Source organism: Acinonyx jubatus, chromosome E4, assembly GCF_027475565.1.
Source record: "Acinonyx jubatus isolate Ajub_Pintada_27869175 chromosome E4, VMU_Ajub_asm_v1.0, whole genome shotgun sequence".
NCBI lineage: Eukaryota > Metazoa > Chordata > Mammalia > Carnivora > Felidae > Acinonyx > Acinonyx jubatus.
Window position 1 is genome coordinate 2,980,678 of NC_069395.1, and position 18,198 is coordinate 2,998,875.

General features: G+C 60.2%; 1 long non-coding RNA gene across 4 annotated transcripts; it reads right to left on the reverse strand.

The window, feature by feature from the left end:
- Positions 1-572: 572 nt before the first annotated feature.
- LOC113596217 (uncharacterized) lies at positions 573-17,778 on the reverse strand. Of its 4 annotated transcripts, none has more exons than XR_008293161.1 (4): positions 16,355-17,778; positions 14,901-15,964; positions 11,657-11,845; positions 573-1,215 (listed from the first exon to the last, which is right to left on the reverse strand). It is a non-coding gene; the product is annotated as an uncharacterized LOC113596217 (long non-coding RNA). The 4 variants fall into 4 exon arrangements; XR_008293162.1 differs by lacking the exon at positions 573-1,215 and adding an exon at positions 9,512-9,839; XR_008293160.1 differs by lacking the exon at positions 573-1,215 and having other exon boundaries at positions 11,237-11,845.
- Positions 17,779-18,198: the final 420 nt, after the last annotated feature.

The window sequence follows — 18,198 nt, forward strand, 5'->3', positions numbered from 1 at the left end:
ACTGCCCTAGGACACAGTCTTGACATGGTGACGTGCACTGGGAGCATCTGTTGGTATATGGGACTGAACCCCATCAAGGCCTCTGTATAAACTTCTAAGATTCTGTGGGGCAGGTGCAGGGATCGCCTCGTCTTCCAGATGCCCTTGTAGGTAAGTTTTCCTTGCTTATTAAACCTGCCCCCTACCAACCTGGAGTGGCTGCCTCTTTCCTGGATCCCCCACCCCCCCCCCCCCGCCCTCAGCACATGGAGCCAGTTTCAGATGATGCTCCACAAGCTCCCAAAGAGGCCGTGAATCAACAGCAGTGACCCTCTTTGTCACTGGCTGTCTGATCCTGAGCCACGAACTACAGGCCACAGACACATAATTTCCACCCTCGTAACTCAGAGCTCCGGCTCATTCCAGGGCACGTGGAGGTCCCTGTGCCGGGTTACCTGGGCACGGGACGCTCCAGACAGGATCTCTCCCATAGCGATTCTCAAAAAGCTTTGGTGGCTGTGCCTCCTGTGTCACTGGGTCTCAAGACTCAGAACCAGCAGGCAACATATACAATAAGCGCTTTTATTGTAGGGATTTGGCATTGTGCGACCGCGGCAGCGAGAGATTGGCTGGTCACCCATCCTAGTCCAGTGCGGCCGCGGAGGTCCACAGAGCAGGTGGTCCAGGGGTCCCTGCGAGAGTGAGCGGAGCCCACGAGAATGAGCCGGCACCTGCATCGGCCTCACGGCGCCTCCGGCCGGCCCCTTCCATGATGTGGGTGCCCTGTGTCCCGGAGCTGCCGGTGGACCCGGCCCAGGAGTCAGGGCAGCTGGGGGAGGAGATCCCGGGGGCCAGCAGAGAGAGAACCAGAACAGGGCCTCGGGGCTGCCGCAGCCCTCGCAGCAAGGGGACGCGGCTGCTTCTCCTCCTCTGCCTCCCAAGGCCTGCCCACACACCTCCTGGGCTGGCTGCTTGGCTTGGCTGCAAGCATGTAGGACAAGGAGTTGGGGGAACGGGGCTCCTGCTCAGCCGAGTGACACAACACAACCTCCCACGCTCCCGTCCTAGCCTACAGCCCTTGGACCGGGGATGTGACGGCGACATCGTGGGGCCTGTTAGCCAGGCCGACTTGGGGTGAAAATCCGCTCCACCCGCTACGTGCCTTCAGGACAGTGACCTCATCTTGCAGGGACCTTCCGCTCCTTCTTCGGTGGCGTGGGCGTGTTAGCTCCTGCTCTGTTGGGGGGCGGTGGGGGGGGGTTGGGCGAGACTGTGAAGAAGCAGCTGCTGCTACCGGGCCTCTGGGTTCTCCTTCTCTTCCAGGGACTCCTGACTCTCCTAGAAGCCACTGGGGTAAAGATTACACGGTATCCTTGTTACGCAACCCACGCCTGTCTCCCCTTCCTCCTGATGGTGTCTCAGGGCTTCACTGCAGCCTGGGGACAAAAGGAGGGCAGGTCCTGGATCACACACGAGTCCCGCCCCAGCCATGGGCTTTCCGAATGCAGGGCTCAAGCCGAGCCCCAGAGTCGGCATCCCGGGGGCTCCCATGCCTCCCGGACATCCCGCCGTGGCGGCACCCTCACTGCCCGGGGCGTCTAGACATGCGGTCTGTTCCTCCCGGCCTCTGGTGGACACATCACTCCTGAGACTGCTGGTTCTCAATCCTGGCTGCACCCCGTGAGGAACCCTAAAAAGTGCGGATACCCAGGGCCCTACCTCCCAATTCTCTAAGAGTCTGGGGCAATGCCTGGAAATCAAGATTTTTTGTTTTTAATGTTCATTCATTATTGAGAGAGAGAGAGACAGAGCATGAGCAGGGGAGGGGCAGAGAGAGAGGTGGAGACAAAGGATCCGAAGCAGGCTCCAGGCTCCAAGCTGTCAACACAGAGCCCGACGCGGGGCTCGAACTCATGGACCGCGAGATCATGACCTGAGCCAAAGCCGGACGCTTAACCGACTGAACCACCCAGGCGCCCCTCAAGATTTTTAAATCCACATTATTCCCCTGGTGATTCTAATGTTCAGACAAACTGAAACTACCCCCAGTGAGATCTTACAGGTCCCCACAGTGACTCCTGACCCTGAGAAGGGGCCGTGGCCTCATTCACTGGGATCAACCCGTGTGTGGCTGACATTGAGCCCTTCTTCGGCTCCAGGGGAGAGAGTGCCGGGTAAACCGTATTTGGTCTCACCCTAGTTTGCCAGGATTGCCCCACAAAGCCCCACCACCAGTGGGGCTCTGCGACAGAAATCCGTCTCCTCTCCAGGTCCTGGAGGTCCTGAGATCCAGGTGCGGGCAGGCTGGTCTCTCGCGCGGCCTCTGTGCTTGGCCCGCACACACCGTCTTCTTTCTGGGTGACCGTATCCACCGGGGCTGCTGCCTTCGGGAACCAGAGCTGCCCTGAACACACCTGCCTCCGCCCCACGCAAAAGGACGAGGCGGGCGTCACAGACTCTCGTCCCTCCTAACTCTGCAGGCAGCACTCACTCAGAGGGAACCCGCTACTCACAGTGCTAACCTTCTGGAAAGTGCAGAACCGACCCATCGGCGGCCCATCCTTTGGAGCTGCTGTTAAGGAATGTCTATGACGCTGTGTGCCTGGCGTAGGGACAGAGGGACAGACACGATCGGACAAGATCTTCAGAGTCTGGTGGGACACACGTGCACGGAAGAGTCCCCTTAAGCCCCGTGTCCTGACGGAAGTGCAATCTATTGTTGCAGGTGGCAGATTGTCGTGAAGCTTGTAAAAGCGCCAGGAAGAGCCCTCTCAGGGGCTCCCCCCCCGTGCCTGCCCGTGATGGGCAACCAGACCGGCACGATTACATTCATACAGAACAGCCCACATTATAAAGTAAGAAATACACAACCTGCTCGCTCAGAGTCTGGGACGGGGGGTGAGGGCCCACGCTGTGGTCCCCCCCATGGTCACCACTCCTCACAAGGCACATTTGAACGGGGCAGAATTGGGGCGTCTGGGTGGCTCGGTCGGTTAGACGTCCAACGGTTGATTCTGGCTCAGATTGTGGTCTTGTGGTTCGTGGGTTCGAGCCCCGCGTCGGGCTCTGTGCCGACAGTGTGGAGCCTGCTTGGGATTCTCTCTCCTCTCTGTTCCTCCCCCGCTTGTGCTCTGCCTCTGTCTCTCAAAATACACAAATAAACTTTAAAAGATGTCTGACTGGGCAGAATAAGGGAAAGTTCCGTAGATGGGACATCGGGGCCAGGATAGTGCCACCTGGGCCTGGCAGGGGAAGAAGCCGCAGAAATAGGAAACGTCACAGGTGCTTAGAGAGTGCTGTGGATGGCACTGTGTCCCCAAAGTCACATGCTTACGCCGTGCATGTGGTGTATTTGGAGGCCGGATCTTTAAGGAGGTGATGGAGCTCAAGGGAGGTCAGAAGGGGGGGTCCTGAGCGATGGGCCTGGAGTCCTTCCAAGACCCCGGAGGGTGCTCGCACAGAGGAGTGGCCTCGTGAGGGCAGGAGAGGCGCTGGCCACCCACAGGCCAGGAAGAGAGACCCCACCGGAAACCAGGCTGCAGTCACCTCCATCTCGCACGTCCGGCCTCCAGAAGTGTGGGGACAGGTCGCGTGAGCCCCCGCCGTGGCGCTCTGCACGGCAGCCTGGGCCCACCGATTGCCAGGCAGCGTGCGGGCCGAGAGGGGGTCCGGGAGGAAAGTGGGGACCTGACTGCGAGGGACACTGTGTGATCCAGTACGAGTTGTCACTCTGTGGGTGACGGGAAGCCGCTGGAGCTGGGCGAGGGGCTGAGCAGCGCTGGTCGTCCCACGGCACGAAAGCCCCTCTGGCGGGTGTGCGGACGAGAGTCCGAGGAGGCTGGGGCCACCGAAGAGACACCGTCCCAGGCCTGGGGCCGACACCCACCGCGGGGTCCGCGCACCCTGACCGCTCAGCGTCCCTTCGCCCACAGCTCAGCACGGGAGCATGGCCCCAGCACAGAGTGAGCGGGAGAAACACTGGTTTTCCGGGGGGGCTCGGGCGTCTGACTGCATCATCCGTGCGGCTTGGGGACGGGCCAGCGAGCGGTGGGCGCTCTGGTGCCCTCTCATCGCTGAGGACGGCCCGGAGCCCGGCACCCCGTCTCGCCCAGAGCAACTGAGCCAGCCGGCGTGGGAGGCGCCCTGGGGACAGCAGACCCCTCTGAGGAGTCCACATCGCTTCACCTGCTCGGTGGGGCCGGGGCCCGCACCAGCCTCTGCAAGAACCCGTGTTTCCGCCCAGCATTGGGAACGCCACCGGCTGTCTAGTCGTGGACGTCTTCCCCATCCAGGTTGCGGGCTCCGCACCGGAGTGTGGACACCGGCCTTCGCCACACCCTCCCCAGCCCCTGGCGGGGCCCCCGGAACACGGCCGAGGGCCGCATAAACATTCATTGCCAGGCTCACCGGAGCGTGAGCTCCACGGGAACAGGAACAACGGGCAGCCTCTAACAAGAGCTTGACGGGTGTCGGGCACGTTCCTGGCACTTTTCCCTGAGACCCGTTTCCCCCTCAGAACAGCCCCCACTCGCTTTTCCTCTTGTCTCCTGCTTAGAGAAGCCAGCGCGGCCCAGAGAGACCAAGTAAGCTGCCAGGATCACACAGGAAGGGGCATCGCGGGTCTCCGGCCCAGGCAGCGCCCTGCGCGTCCCACTGTCTGCTTCCCGCACGACGCTGCCTCTTCATCCGCCCCCTGGGGACCGCCAGCCTAGAGGGTGCTGACGCAGGGGCGGCCCCCCACGCACCCTACCCCGCAAGCGCCGCTCCGGCAGCCTCGAGCCCAGGCCCCCGGCCAGCTGCACCACACAGGTGGGCGTCCTCATGGCCTGAAAAAGGCGCCCCATCCCCCTGGCTGAGAGGAGGGCCCGGGGTGGGGGGGGGGTGGCTCTTCCCGCTTGGGCTGGGCCCCTGACTCTTCCCGGAGAGCCAGGTCGGTAGGAGACAGTGTCCCCTGCTGACAAGGACAAGCTCTTGCCGTGCGGGCCCCTCTGGGTCGCAGGGACGGCAGTGAGAAGGGCTCGGCCGGCACCAACCCTCCGGACGCTCCTCCTCCCGTGGCTGCATACATATGGACCGAGTTCAAGGCCAAGCCCGGTGAGACCTGAGGGTACTGAGCAACGAGCACCTTCACCCTGTGTCTCCTGCAGCTGAGGTCCCCCTTGGCCATCGGCAGTCTCTTCCTGGTCCTCCCAGCGCGAGGTCCTTGTTGAAAGGCCCCACATTGTCCTTGTCTCTGGAGACAGTGGTCTGCTTGCGGGGGGGGGGGGGGTGGGGGCGGGGGGCTGCCAGGGTCTCCTGTGAACGGAGGCTCGCACGGAGCTGCACACCTGAGCTGCCTTGTGCATCCTGTGTGCAGGAAGGCGCAGGATTCCAGCTTCCTGCGCTGCTGGAGGCTGTCGGGGGAGCCCGGTGACACCCATGGAGGGGCACAGCCTGTTCTCCCGGCAAGAGACGCCCCCTCCGAAGGGTGCAATTAGCTGACAGCCTCCAGCGGCTGCAGCCTCAGGACCCCTCGTCACAGGGGGACCCGAGGCACCTCCCCACGGGCGGCCGCAGCCGCGGAGCACAGCAGGGGCGCAACTGGTCCTGGGAGGGGGACCCCAGGGAGCCTTGGCCCCAGCCCCACCCCTCAGGGTGCTCAAAGACGTCGCCTGTTTGTGTCTCCGGTTTCTGTGCACGGTGAGAGCGTTTGCCCGCCTCCCCCACCGCCGCCACCGGCCCGGAAGGTGAGAGAGGGGGTGTGACAGCCAGGGGGAGGTGCCGTTGCTACTTAACCCTCCACTGTGTAAAGCAATGGGAAATCTTAGTCCCAAAGGTGCTGCAGGCGAGGGGAGCTGCTCCTGTCCATGTGGGTGGATGACATGCACCTCCCAGGGCAGAAGTGCAGCACGAAGGTCTGCAGGGTGTGCGTGTGTGCATGAGTGTGAGTATGAGTGTGTAGTGTGTCTGAGTGTGTGTGTGTGTGTGTGTGTGGTCGGCCGGGGAGGACCCACAGTCGGGAGACTCCGGGAAGGGCAGAGGGAGCACAGGAGAGCCCGGGGGACTCAGGGAGGAGGGGGTTTGTGCTAAGGAGAGAGGAGGAGAGGAAAGGGTTCTGAACTCAGTGGCCAGGGTGACGTTGAAACAGCCCGGTGTGGAAGGCGCAGTTAAGTCAGGCCGGCTACATGTGCGCACAGCCACTTCTGGGCTGCCTGCCGTCACACAGGGCAGACAAGCATTTATGGAGCACCTGCTGAATGCCGGGCACCGGGCACTCATGCTCCGTTCCGGGGTCTCTGGCCAATGGGCCACGGCCTGGAGGCAGCGCCCGCCCTGTGCCCCTGGATCAGGATTCCCACTGAACGGGACTGTTGACCGAGTCGAGTTCATCCCAGGGTCCCTTCCGGGACCCAGCCACCTCCCCGCCTTCCGGCTGAATGAGGTTTCTGAAAGTGTTCTAAGGGATATTATGGTGCCTGGCTTACATAAAACCAAAGAGTTAGTGCCTAAGATTATAAGGTGGATGTTCAGTGTAACATTGTAACCGGGAAGGACCGGAAATGGTAAAATGTCTGCCAGGGGACGGATTAAATACTTGATCGCACATCGATACAGCGACGTACCTAGCTGTTTCCAAATATCCGTGCTGCTCGGGATAAAGAGGTGTGTCCCACTAAAGGACCAGGAACACAGACAGGCACACTCGGGTTCCCTGACCTTTCTTGGGACACTTAACCACAAAAGAAAGCAATAAGGAAATGCAAAATCTTAAAAAGGAAGAAGCAGAAGCAACTTATTTGCTAAACTGGGCAGTTTTAAAAATACTGGTTTATGAAACAGTCACACACACAGGAGAAGAAAAAGAGAAAAGTGTGAGGAGACATAAAATGCACTAAAAAATAAAAAGTACGGGGCGCCTAGGTGGCTCAGTCGGTTAAGCGTCCGGCTTTGGCTCAGGTCATGATCTCATGCGTTGTGGGTTCGAGCCCCACGTTGGGCTCTGTGCTGACAGCTCGGAGCCTGGAGCCTGCTTTGGATTCTGTGTCTCTGTCTCTCTCTCCCCCTCCCTTGCTTGTGCTCTGTTTCTCTCTCTCTCAAGAATAAATAAACTTAAAAAAAATAAAAAAAAAAAAAAAGTAGATCTGTATGTGATGACAAAGAAATGTGCCCAGGATATAATGTTTTGCCTAGCGGGAAAAGCAAAGGGTAGATCAATATGTCTAGAATAATCCCGTTTGCTTAATTAAATTATATATGTGGACTGACTTTAAATTTCAGCCCCGAGCCCCAAAGCCAAAAGCACTGGGTGTTTAAGACCCTACGTTCTTCTTTTAAAAAAAAAAAATGTTTATTTTTATTTTGAGAGAGAGAGTACAAGCAGGGGAGGGGCAGAGATAGAGAGAGAAGCCCAAGCAGGCTCCACACTGTCAGCACAGAGCCCAACGTGGGGCTCGATCTCACAAAGCGTGAGATCATAACCTGAGCCGAAATCCAGAGTCCCCCGGGTGCCCCAGGGCCCTACATTCTAACGGGAGGTGCTGAAACACAGTTGGCTGAACTTTCGAGAAGACGGCAGGCCTTGCCCTGTGGCCCACACCCAGCCCGGCCCCAACCCAACCCCGGGAGACCAGAACCTGAAAGGGAGGTTCTGATGACTCCTGTGAGTGGAGTCATCTTTTCGTTCCCCCCCGAACAAGCCAACAGATGAAAGGCCCAAGAAGATACGTCACAGGCATTGGGGGCCCCCAGGACCGGGAGCCTGGCTGCTCGCCTCCCAGCTGAACCCTGGCGAAACGTAACCGCGCTCGCAGGCTTGCCTGGGTGCCCGCGGCCAGGTGGGCCAGCGCCCTGGGAGAACCCCTCCTCCCTGCTGTCGGTGGGGAGCAGGAGAGGGGCCAGCAGTGGGCACGCCTCACCTGTACCACTCAGTGGGGCCAGGATGTTTCCTCTGGAGTCCTAGGAGCCCAGCGGACGCTATGGAAAGTTGCCCCACCGGAACCATTCCGACGAGATCCCACCCAAGAAGGCTGCCCGCGGCGGGGGTGCAGACGCAGGGGGGGGAACGTGGCAGTACCTGGAGTGGCAGGACAGGGGTGCGGGTCCCCAGAGATCAGCCGGCAGGAAACTGGACGGTGAGGGCCCCGCGGTGACAGACCTTCCAAGAGCTCGCTGCCATAGCAGAGGTCAGAGCCTAGGTCAGCTGATTCAGCCAGAGGCCACCGCAAAGCAGCCCCCAGTGCAGACGTCCCCCTCCTCTGCCCCGGGGAGGACGAGGTGGGGGGAGAGTGAACCCCCCCTTCCCGCGACAGGCCTCAGAGCTGCAGGTCAGGGCTAATCTGGGGGACCGGACGTGACCATCAGTTTAAGAGAACAGTTTAAGAGGAACTAGACAAGAGCATCTTTTCAAAGCCGGGAAGTGACCGGAAAGCTCTCGTGTCTGCCCGAGGCCATCGTCAGGGGCAGGTCAGGGAGGCGGCAGACTGTGACCTGGGCACAAGAGAGTTCTGGAGACGTGGAGGGAGAGCGCATCTCTCTGCCGCTGGAGGGTAAACGGAGCGAGATCTGGACTTTCCAGTTTTCACTTATCTCAAGTTATTCGAGTGCCTCGCAACAGCCTGGTACGACTTTCTAATTTGGAGAATTAATTTTCTTTTTTTTTTTTAATTTTTTAAACGTTTTTTTTTATTTTTGCGAGACAGAGAGAGACAGAGCATGAGCAGGGGAGGGGCAGAATCCGAAGCAGGCTCCAGGCTCCGAGCTGTCGGCACGGAGCCCGACACGGGTCTCGAACTCATGAACCGCGAGATCATGACCTGAGCCGAAGTCGGATGCCCGACCCACTGAGCCACCCAGGTGCCCCTGGAGAATTAATTTTCTAAAAACACAGACACGGGAACCAAAACTTCTAGCTCAGAATCCTATAGCTGCCCCTGCCCCCCAACCTCCAGCTAGAGAGCTTCAGGAGAAGGGTTTGTTCGGTGATGCACTGGGAAGCCAGTGTCTGAGGGAGAGAATGATGCTGAGTGGAGTTTGCCAATTTCCGTGGTGCCAACACTCCAGCCACAGCTGATTTCAAACGACCAGCAGTTTGATCGCCGGCTCACCCAGTTCCTGGCTGTTCAACCCTAAACAGCAGAGGAGCACAGCGCGGGAGGCCATGCTCGGTGCTCTTCCCGGTGCAGCTCATCCCCAGGCAGCCCCCGCCCGGGAGTAACGAGGCATCCCTGGTTCAAGAGAAAAGTGCCGGGACCCTCGGGCAGGCCAGCCTCCTGAGCCCAGCAAGCTGCTCGGTTGAGCCAAGTGGAAGATTCCAGAAGGCCGGGGAGGGCTCTCGCAAGCAAGTGGACCCAGGACGGTGTCAGAAGAGACGGAGGGGCAGTGCAAACCCCAAATCTCAGACAGCAGTGACCCTCTGCGGCTGCGGAGCTCCCCCGGGGCGAGGGTGAGGAAGACGTGGGGAAGTGACCACGCTGAGCCTCCCACGTCTTACGCCATGGTCGGGCCACCGCGGCGGCAGGAATATCGCGACGGCCCGGCGTTCAATGCCGTCCTTCCACACGTGTGGACCAGGACGTAAGACCACGGTTCTGCAGGGGGGCTGAGGACGCGGCCGTCTCGCACAGAGAGCTGAGGTCTTCAGAAGTCAGAAAAGGGCGACGAATCCGCCAAGGGCTGAGCAAGTGCTGAGTGTCTCCAGCGTGCTGGGGGTCACACAAAGTCTGGGGACTTTGCCGAGTCCTGTTGTCGAGAGGGTCAGGGCCACCGGCGTGGGGCTGCCCTGGGCTCTGCCGCTCTCTGGTGGCTCCTCTCCCAGCCTCTCCTTCCTCGTCTTCAAGGCTTCCCTCGCAGCTACGAGTGGTCACAGGACTGCGTTCGGGACGCTGAAATCGAAGCAGACGTGTGCCAGGGGTTCCTGGAACACCTCCCACTTTCCCCCAAAAGTAACAGGAGCCGTCGGTGCCTCTCCTCTTTCCCCTCCTTCCTGACTTGAGGAAGAAAAGCCAAGAGGCCACGGGTGACAAAGGGGCCCGGGTCCTGGATGATGCCATGGGGACGACAACCCAGCACGGACACTGCCTGTGTCCAGGACGCTTCTGTGCAAACAGTAAACGCTCTTATGTCGAAGCCAGTGTTCGTTGGGTTTTCTATTTCTAGTGAACCAAAGTATTGTCCACACGTAAGATCAGGGAGGCCGGTGTATGGAGATCATGGAGTATGAGAGACGTGGAGGCTTAGGGAGGGGGTGGCCGGCTGTCAAGACTTTGCCCAGGACTTTCCCAGCTTAAAAAATTTTTTAACGTTTATTTTTGAGAGAAAGAGACAGAGAATGAGTGGGGAAGGGGCGGAGAGAGAGGGAGACACAGAATGTGAAGCAGGCTCCAGGCTCTGAGCTGTCAGCACAGAACTCGTGAACTTGAACTCATGAACTTTGAGCTCATGAGCTGACGTGGGATGCTTAACTGACTGAGCCACCCACGCGCCCCAAGGACTTTTGCGGTTTGGGCACAGAGAATCCCACACCCTGCAACTCCTTTGGTGTTGGGTAAACGAGAGTGGTTGGTCACCCCCCTTAGAGATACCCTCAGCTCCTTGTTGGAAGTACTAAGACTCCAGTAAGAAAGGGGCTTGCCCAGGATAAGGCGGGGAGTGGACAAGCCTGGACCACAACCCAGATTTCCCGACTCCAAATTCAGGGTCTCTCCTCATGTGGCAAGTCCGGAGAGATGTGCTGTCCTTCGCAGGAAACGAAATGACCAAAATCACCTGCCCCCAGCTGAGAGCGGGTGGCTCCCGGGACCAGTCCTGAGGACCAGCTCAGTCTGGTGGGTAAGACCCAGCTTGCGTGGAGGCCGACGCGCTCCGGGAATGAGGCAGAGGGAAGGTCATGGCAACCAAGACGGAGGGGCCAGACGGCTCGGCTCTCGGCCTCCGGAATGGGCTGGGGCAGGGCCCCGCCTTCAGTTATCAGGGGCTGTGCTTCCTGGCGAGGGACAGCGAACCAAAGTTAACAGACGCGGGTGGGGAGGGGCGAGGAATCGGCTCTGCTTTGCCCGGTTTCCGACTCAACACTTAACCGAGAATTGACACGGGGCTTGCGGTTTCACCTGCTCCTTTACTGGATTTTCAGAAGAGGCCCGTGAAATAGGTGGATTGTGTTATCCCCACTTGACGGATGAAGCCTCTCCCGGCAGGTGCACAGCGTGTGAGTCACTGCGCTTTCTCCCTGCTGTGCGGCTCCCTCACCCCCCGGCCCACCCTCCCGCTCTCCAGACCCTTCTTCAGCCCACGCTCACCCGGCTTCTCCCGCCTGGAGCCTCGGTCACTCAGGCTGCACGCGTCCCTCTTATCATACAAACGAGGGGGCCTCACAGAAGGGTGCTCGGGCGGGAGTTCCGTGGGGAAGGGAAAGCGGGACCCCTCCTAAGCACTGATTTTAATACTGGTACTCTTTGCCAGGTGGGTCAGAGCTTCCAGACGCCCTTGAACTACACCCACACTGTGAGATGCAGTCACGTATCATTCGCCCACACTAGCCTGTGGGCTGAGAACCCTCTCTGAGCCTCAGTTTCCTCGTGTGTCAAATAGGGGTGGGATTACTTTCTGCACAGGTGGCTACATGAGGGTGCCTAAAGGAACCCAGCCAGCGGAGGCTATCCTCACTGCCAGACAGCTCTTCCTGCGGGCTGTCCACGCGCACCTGCCCACCTCATCGCCCCAGGTCGCGCAGGGAGGTCTCAGGTGCTCCCACTCCAGTCCTCCACTCTTTGGGGTCAGTCACCGTTTTCTGCTTGCCGTCCGTTTTCTCCCCAGACCCAAGAGGACGTGCCTCCGTGTGGACCTCTTTTTTTCCTCTGGTGGCCAGGGTCCCGGCATATTAGCTACCTGCCTGCAGGAGACAATGGGGGGCGTGGAATTAGGAGGGAGAGGGGATGGGAGCAGTAAAGAAAATTCCAGTGACACAAGAGGAGTAAGTTCTAGACGTCTGCTGTACAACCCGGTGCTCACAATTAACAACACTGTATCGTGTACTTGAAATTTTCTGAAGTCGTAGATCTCGGGCGAGGTGTTCTTACCACAATAAAAATAAACAAACCAAAACAGGACGGAAATGGTGCCTTTGGTGGCTGGTGTGGTTGCGGCTGTGGCCAGCAGGTGGCAGTGCTGCTCCGCAGAGCCAGGAGGGAGCCCCGCCCCCGCCCTCCCCTCCCCTGCGTCCTGCGTTGGCCCCTCGCTCCAGTCCAGTCTGGGCTCCAGGACCGGATCGGCAGAAGCCAGCACGGCCAGGGGGACCCCCGTCCTAATTCAAGCCCTCACTCTGTCACTTCTTGTTTGGGTGACTTGGGCGAGCCATTCCGCCCTCCCGGACTCTGAAAGGAAACTGGAAAAATCCACGCGGGGGGGCCGCGACAACGCACCACGGACCCGGCGGCTTACGTGGCAGACGTTTGTCTCCTGCAGTTCTTGAAGCTGGTCGTCCAAGATCGGGGTGCCCGTGGGGGTGGATCCCTGGAGAGACAGACCTCCCTCCTGGGCAGCAGGGGATGCCTTCTTTCCAGGGTCCTCCCTCACCTGTCCTCTGTGCACCCACAGGGCCTGCAGGGGGAGCTCCGCTGTCTCTTCGTCTTTTAAAAGGACTCGCGTCCTATCGGGTTAGGATCCCACCCTTATGACCCCATTTAACCTTAATTATGTCCCTAAAGTCCCAGTCTCCAAAGAGTGACATTGGGGGTTGGGGTTCCACCAGATGGATTTTGGGGGGACACAGTTCAGTCCGTGGCAGAAGCTAACAAGGATCCCTCCTGACATGGTGGTTGTGGAGACTGCATAAAAATGAATATGGCAAAGAAGCATGGGACCCTGTCCAGTCTAGGCAGGGACTGGAGGCCCGTTTCGGGTCCGGGTTCCCCGGGGCAGGGACTGGAGCCCGTTTCGGGTCCGGGTTCCCCGGGGCAGGGACTGGAGCCCGTTTCGGGTCCGGGTTCCCCGGGGCAGGGACTGGAGCCCGTTTCGGGTCAGGGTTCCCCGGGGCAGGGACTGGAGCCCGTTTCGGGTCAGGGTTCCCCGGGGCAGGGACTGGAGCCCGTTTCGGGTCCGGGTTCCCCGGGGCATGGACTGCAGGCTCGTTTCGGGTCCGGGTTCCCCGGGACAGGGACTGCAGGCTCGTTTCGGGTCCGGGTTCCCCGGGGCAGGGACTGCAGGCTCGTTTCGGGTCCGGGTTCCCCACGGCCACAGGGGTTTCAGGGCAGACAGGGAGCCTCTGCTCGTCCCCTCTCCCCTCCCAGCTCGCCTGGGCAGGCCCTGGCTTTCCCCGCTGGAGGGGCGGGTGACCTGCTCAACACCCCACACCTTCTGGAACGTGGCAGCAAGAGTGCCTGAGGCTAGGCTCTGAGCAGGACTTCCCGCGGGCGGGCAGGGGACACGGATTCTTTGTCTTCCCATACAGAGAGAGGGGAGCGCTGTTCTTTCGCTGTCGGCTGTCGCCGTCGTTGCCTACTGTGCAAGAACCAGGACTGACACCAAGGGAGGAGACCTGCTTTGGCCGGCCTCAGTCTCAGGAGGAGGACCTACAGGGTGGGGAGAACATGCTAGGAATCCCAGCATCTCTCTGGAAGGTTCCGAGTGGGGCCGATGTGGCTGGGGAAGGGTCTTCAAGACGAGCGGCTAGCTCGACCCTTGCTCTCGGGCCCTCCACTCGCTGCCTCTCCAGCGACTCTGCCCAGACGCCCCTCTCCATCCCCACGTGAGCTCCTCTATCCACGTACGGGGCGGTGAGAAGCCCCCAGAACCTCAAAGATCCGGCCGTGCGGTTCCACTGTCTCTGGGAGCGGGGGGGGGGTGTGGAGTGAGAAGGGGAGCAGTGGTAAGACGTGGAGGGGATCATCTCCACCGTCTTCACTGGCATCGTCGTTACTCCCATCGCCACCAACCGCCCACGCTTTTTGAGCTCCCTCGGGGGCAGGGTCTGAGCTGGCTGCAGTGAAGGCCACGTTCACTTAGGCTGAGTCCTGGCCCCCAGAAGACACCTCTTCTGGCTGGGGAAATAGGCCACTCAACAGCATGCGTAAGGTACTCGATGTGTGCCTGGCCCTTTGTACGTTCTCAAGGGAGCAAACAGGGCTCAGGTAGTCTGGGAGGGCTTCATGCAGGAGGTGGGCTTTGAGTGAAAACTGAACACAAAGCAGCAGTTAGAAGAGTATTATACGGGCGACGAGGGCAGAGGCATGCCGTGAGCCTGGTTGGGGCCCGGTGGTGATGCTGACATAAGGGCAGACGGAGTCTTAAGACCAGGCAGGGACTGGGGACAGTCCCGGGAGGGTCTCCAGTGTCGGGTGGGGGCAGATGGAGAGCTCCGGAAGCTGCACTTTGTCTCCACTCCGCCTGGAGCTAAGTCCCACCATTTTTCGACCCGCCTCTGCACACCGACTTCCTCTCTTCACTGTCCCCCCGAAGGTGAGACCAGGCACGCACGTCCATCCGTAGGACCGTCAACCCGACTCCGAGCAGAAGCCCCTTGTCGCCGGGGCCTGGGCACCTGCTCGCGGTGTCCCCGCCTGGCTCTGTGTGAGGACTCTCAAACCCCCCTCCTTCCCTGGCCTTCACGTCCTAGCTCCCCGGCTGCGCACTCATGTGAGATCATAAGTCACGGTGCCATAAACCACTCTGGAGTGTGTAATAAGTGAATTATTTACCAATGACCCTGGCTAAATGTTCGGAGGGATAAATGATTAAGCCGCAGATCTGTCAAAAAGTTCCCATAAATAAGTAATTCTGTGCCGCCGTAATGGCCTTTGTAAATTACTCATTCATGCCATTGCCGGATCACTCTCTGGGGTAAATTCCTCGCACCTGCTGATTTACTGCGACGGCCTGGAGACGATGGGACAAATCCTGCTAGCCAGCCGGGTAGACTCCCCGGGTGCCAGGTTCCTGGAATAGCTTACCTTCCCGTGTCACCTGCCAAGAACGTGGGGTCAGAGGTGGACTGGTCTTCTTGGACACCTGGGGCTTTGTCCCTCGGGGTAACTGCGGTGCCCAGGATCCTTTCCTACAGATGTTCACTCCGTGAACATGCTCTTAGCACCTCCTGTGCCCCCAGGCTCTGCGCTAAATGCTGGGAAGCCAGAGACCAGAAGTGCGCCCCTGGGAGCTCAGTCTGATGACAGGGACGAGCATGGGCGCACGATGTGACCCGTGTCTGTCTGGAGTACGGGGCGGGGGGCGGGGGAGGGGGGACAAGGAGTCAGCGAAGACACTGGGGAAGACGTCCAGGCGTGGGGTCTTCTGAGTCCTCACCGTGCTGGAGGGGCCTGGATCCCACTCCGTCCAGACAGGCTGAGCTGTGTTCTGATAACGGCCCCACAAAGGCAGACCGCGGGGGGCTGGTCCTTCCCCCGGGGTGCAGGCTGATGGCACAGCAATGCTGGACACCAGCAGTCGGTCACCGAGCGCACTCTGGCTCCCAGAGCCCCCGGCCGGGGTGCCGCTGGCCCTCCCACGTCATCGGCTGGAGCAGGTCCCGCAGGGGTGCTGCAGCTCAGCGGAGACAACCCGCAGGGGGTAGAGAGAGACAAGGCCCCTGCACTTGTCTGTCTGTCAGTTTCCTCGGCTGTAGGATGGGGGTGATCGTAACAACTACTGTTTTTGGAGGATGAAGTGAGTCACCGTGTCATATGCTTAGCACGGTGCCTGGCGCGGGGCGAGAGTCCTTGGCGGCTGGGTGAGCTTCCGGCATCACTCGCGCTAGTAGAAGGGGACATTGGATGCTGGATACTGAGGACTGGGTCACAGCCACACACGCGTGCACAGGCACAGGTACACAGGGACCTGCCCGGTGACCCTGCCCTGGTGGCCCTCCCAGCGCCCGCCCACCGCCAATCCCAGCACCGCCTTCGGCCAGGAGCAGGCAGTGACAAGCAGCTCCCCTCCTCCTCTGTCCTCTGCACACACACTAAGTGTCCACGTTGTCCGCTCGCTCGTCCGGTCCGGGCCTCGGGTGTTAAACTCCCTGCAAAACCAGAGTGACGTTACCACCTTACAGACCCAGCGCTGGGGCCGGATGATGCCTCGACTTCCCCTTCAGGCCCAGGCCTTTGATTCTCGTCTCCGACCGCCATCGCCACAGCCGTGAGCAACCTGGGCCATCTCGGGCCCCGTCCTGCGTGGCTCAGGCCTCGGCCAAGCCGTGGCCCTGGAAGAAGAGGAGAAGCATCGGACGCGGCCTGGGCTTCGCCCGCCTTCCCAGCAGCCACACGCACCTGTTTCCGGGCTCCCCTGTCTGCACAAAGGGTGAGCCCAGGGAGCCAGGGAGAGAAGATTATGTCAGCCGGCTTGCCTCCGAGGAGTGTTTCAAGTGGCTGTAGCGGCCCAAACCCACCGCCCAGGGGACGGCCCCGACCTGCCGCTGACCACCAAGGCTCGCTGCCTCCTCGCCCACTTTCCCGGGGGCCATCATGTTCGCGAGTGGCTTGCTGTCTTGAGTATCAAGGGTACAAGGCTGGGGACACAGGTCCCGGCCCTGCTCCGCCTGAGCCAGGCCTTATGTCTGAAACTGGTGAAACTCCTGCCGGGTCTCCCGAACCGGCTCATTGCACACCAGGCCCCGGTCGGAGCGGCGGGCTGGGCCCGCGGGCAGCTACCGGGCCGCCGCGCCTCCCGGAAACTGTTGCGGCAGAGAAGACAGGTGTCGCGAGATGAAAATGTAAAGCAAACGGTGTTCCCGGGTCCGGGGCCAGAGGAGGAACGAGAGCCGTCTGCCCACAAGCTGCGGCTAAAGGAAAGGTGTGACAGCGGAAGCTTTCTCGGTCCGCTTTCCAGCCTCGGGGACGTGGCCCCGGCCTAGGGGACGGCAGACACGTCAGGGGCGATCGGGCCCTGACTGCCGCGCGAGGGGAAGCAGGCAGCTCCGGAGGCCCGAGAACGGGCCAGGAGAGAGTGAGGCCGTGCAGGTGCGGGCCTGCCGACAGGGCTTTGCCGTTCGACTGCACCGAAGCGCCTGTTCCCATCGAAGTAACGTTTGCCGCGTCTCGTCTCGAGTGGGTCGGAGGCTGACCTTCTGTTACTCAGCGTCCCCCTTCCCGCGACCCTTCGAGGTGGGTTGTGAGCCGAACCTCCCGGGCGGACGGAACGGGGCTCGAGGAAGGAACAGGCTGACTGATGGGGCTGAGCCAGCACAGTGAGGCCTTCTGAACCCTGCGGCCAGGACTCCACGCTTCCAGGCCACAGCGCACCTCACGAGACGCCAGCCAGGTGGTGGTGCTCCCCATCCTTTTGCTGGCTCCGGTGCCCGAACGCAGTCGTGTGCCCCTACGTCTGGTGGACGTCTGGTGTGCCGTGCCGCCTGCGTCCCGAGTTAGAGGAGCTGGCGTGCACTGAGCACCTACTACGTGCCACACACCTGCGGGCAGCTGCGCGCTCGGCTTCGTCCCAGCCTCACGACAAGCCTGTGACGCAGACGTGACCACGCCCCCCCTTATGGCGGAGGAAGCAGGTTTGGGGAGCGCGGTCGGCCCTGCCCAAGGTCACGCGTCTTACAGTGTGGAGGTCACGCCCAGGAGGTGCAGTTCTGGAGCCGGAATGCTGAGCTCCGGCGGGTGGGGGGAGGGGGTTCCCACACACAGGAAGCTGTTGCAGGTTTCCATGATGTGACGTGTGTCCTTCCTTCTACCTGAAATACCATCCCCGGGGGGCAGGGGGGTTGCTGGGGGGCTCAGTCGGTTAAGCATCTGATTCTTGGTTTCAGCTCAGGTCATAACCTCGCGGTTTGTAAGATGGAGCCCCGCATCCGGCTCTCTCTCTCTCTCCCTCTCTCTGCCCCTCCCCTGCTCTCTCTCTCCCTCTCTCTCTCTCTCTCAAAATAAATAAACTAAAAAATATATATATATATATATATATATATATATATATATATATATATATAAACCATTCCCTCCTTTCTTTCCCCAGATAAAAGCCATTTATCTTTCAAGACCTGGTTTAGGACTCTAACCCGAGTCAGGTTAGAGTGTTTCTGTTTCCCTCCAGCGTGTATCCACGGGACCCACGAATGTCTCTATGTCACAACCTCTGCTTGGGTGTCTGTCTCCCCTCCTGGACTTACAGCAGCTTGGGGACAGACGGGGCCGCATCCGTCCTTTTCGTCCAACGTGAAAGAGAGAAGTTGGGCGCTTCCCGTCTGGCTGCCCCTCACTTCTCCTCTCCCCACAGCACGGCTTCTGGACCCGCTGCTTTTAAGGGTGGTCC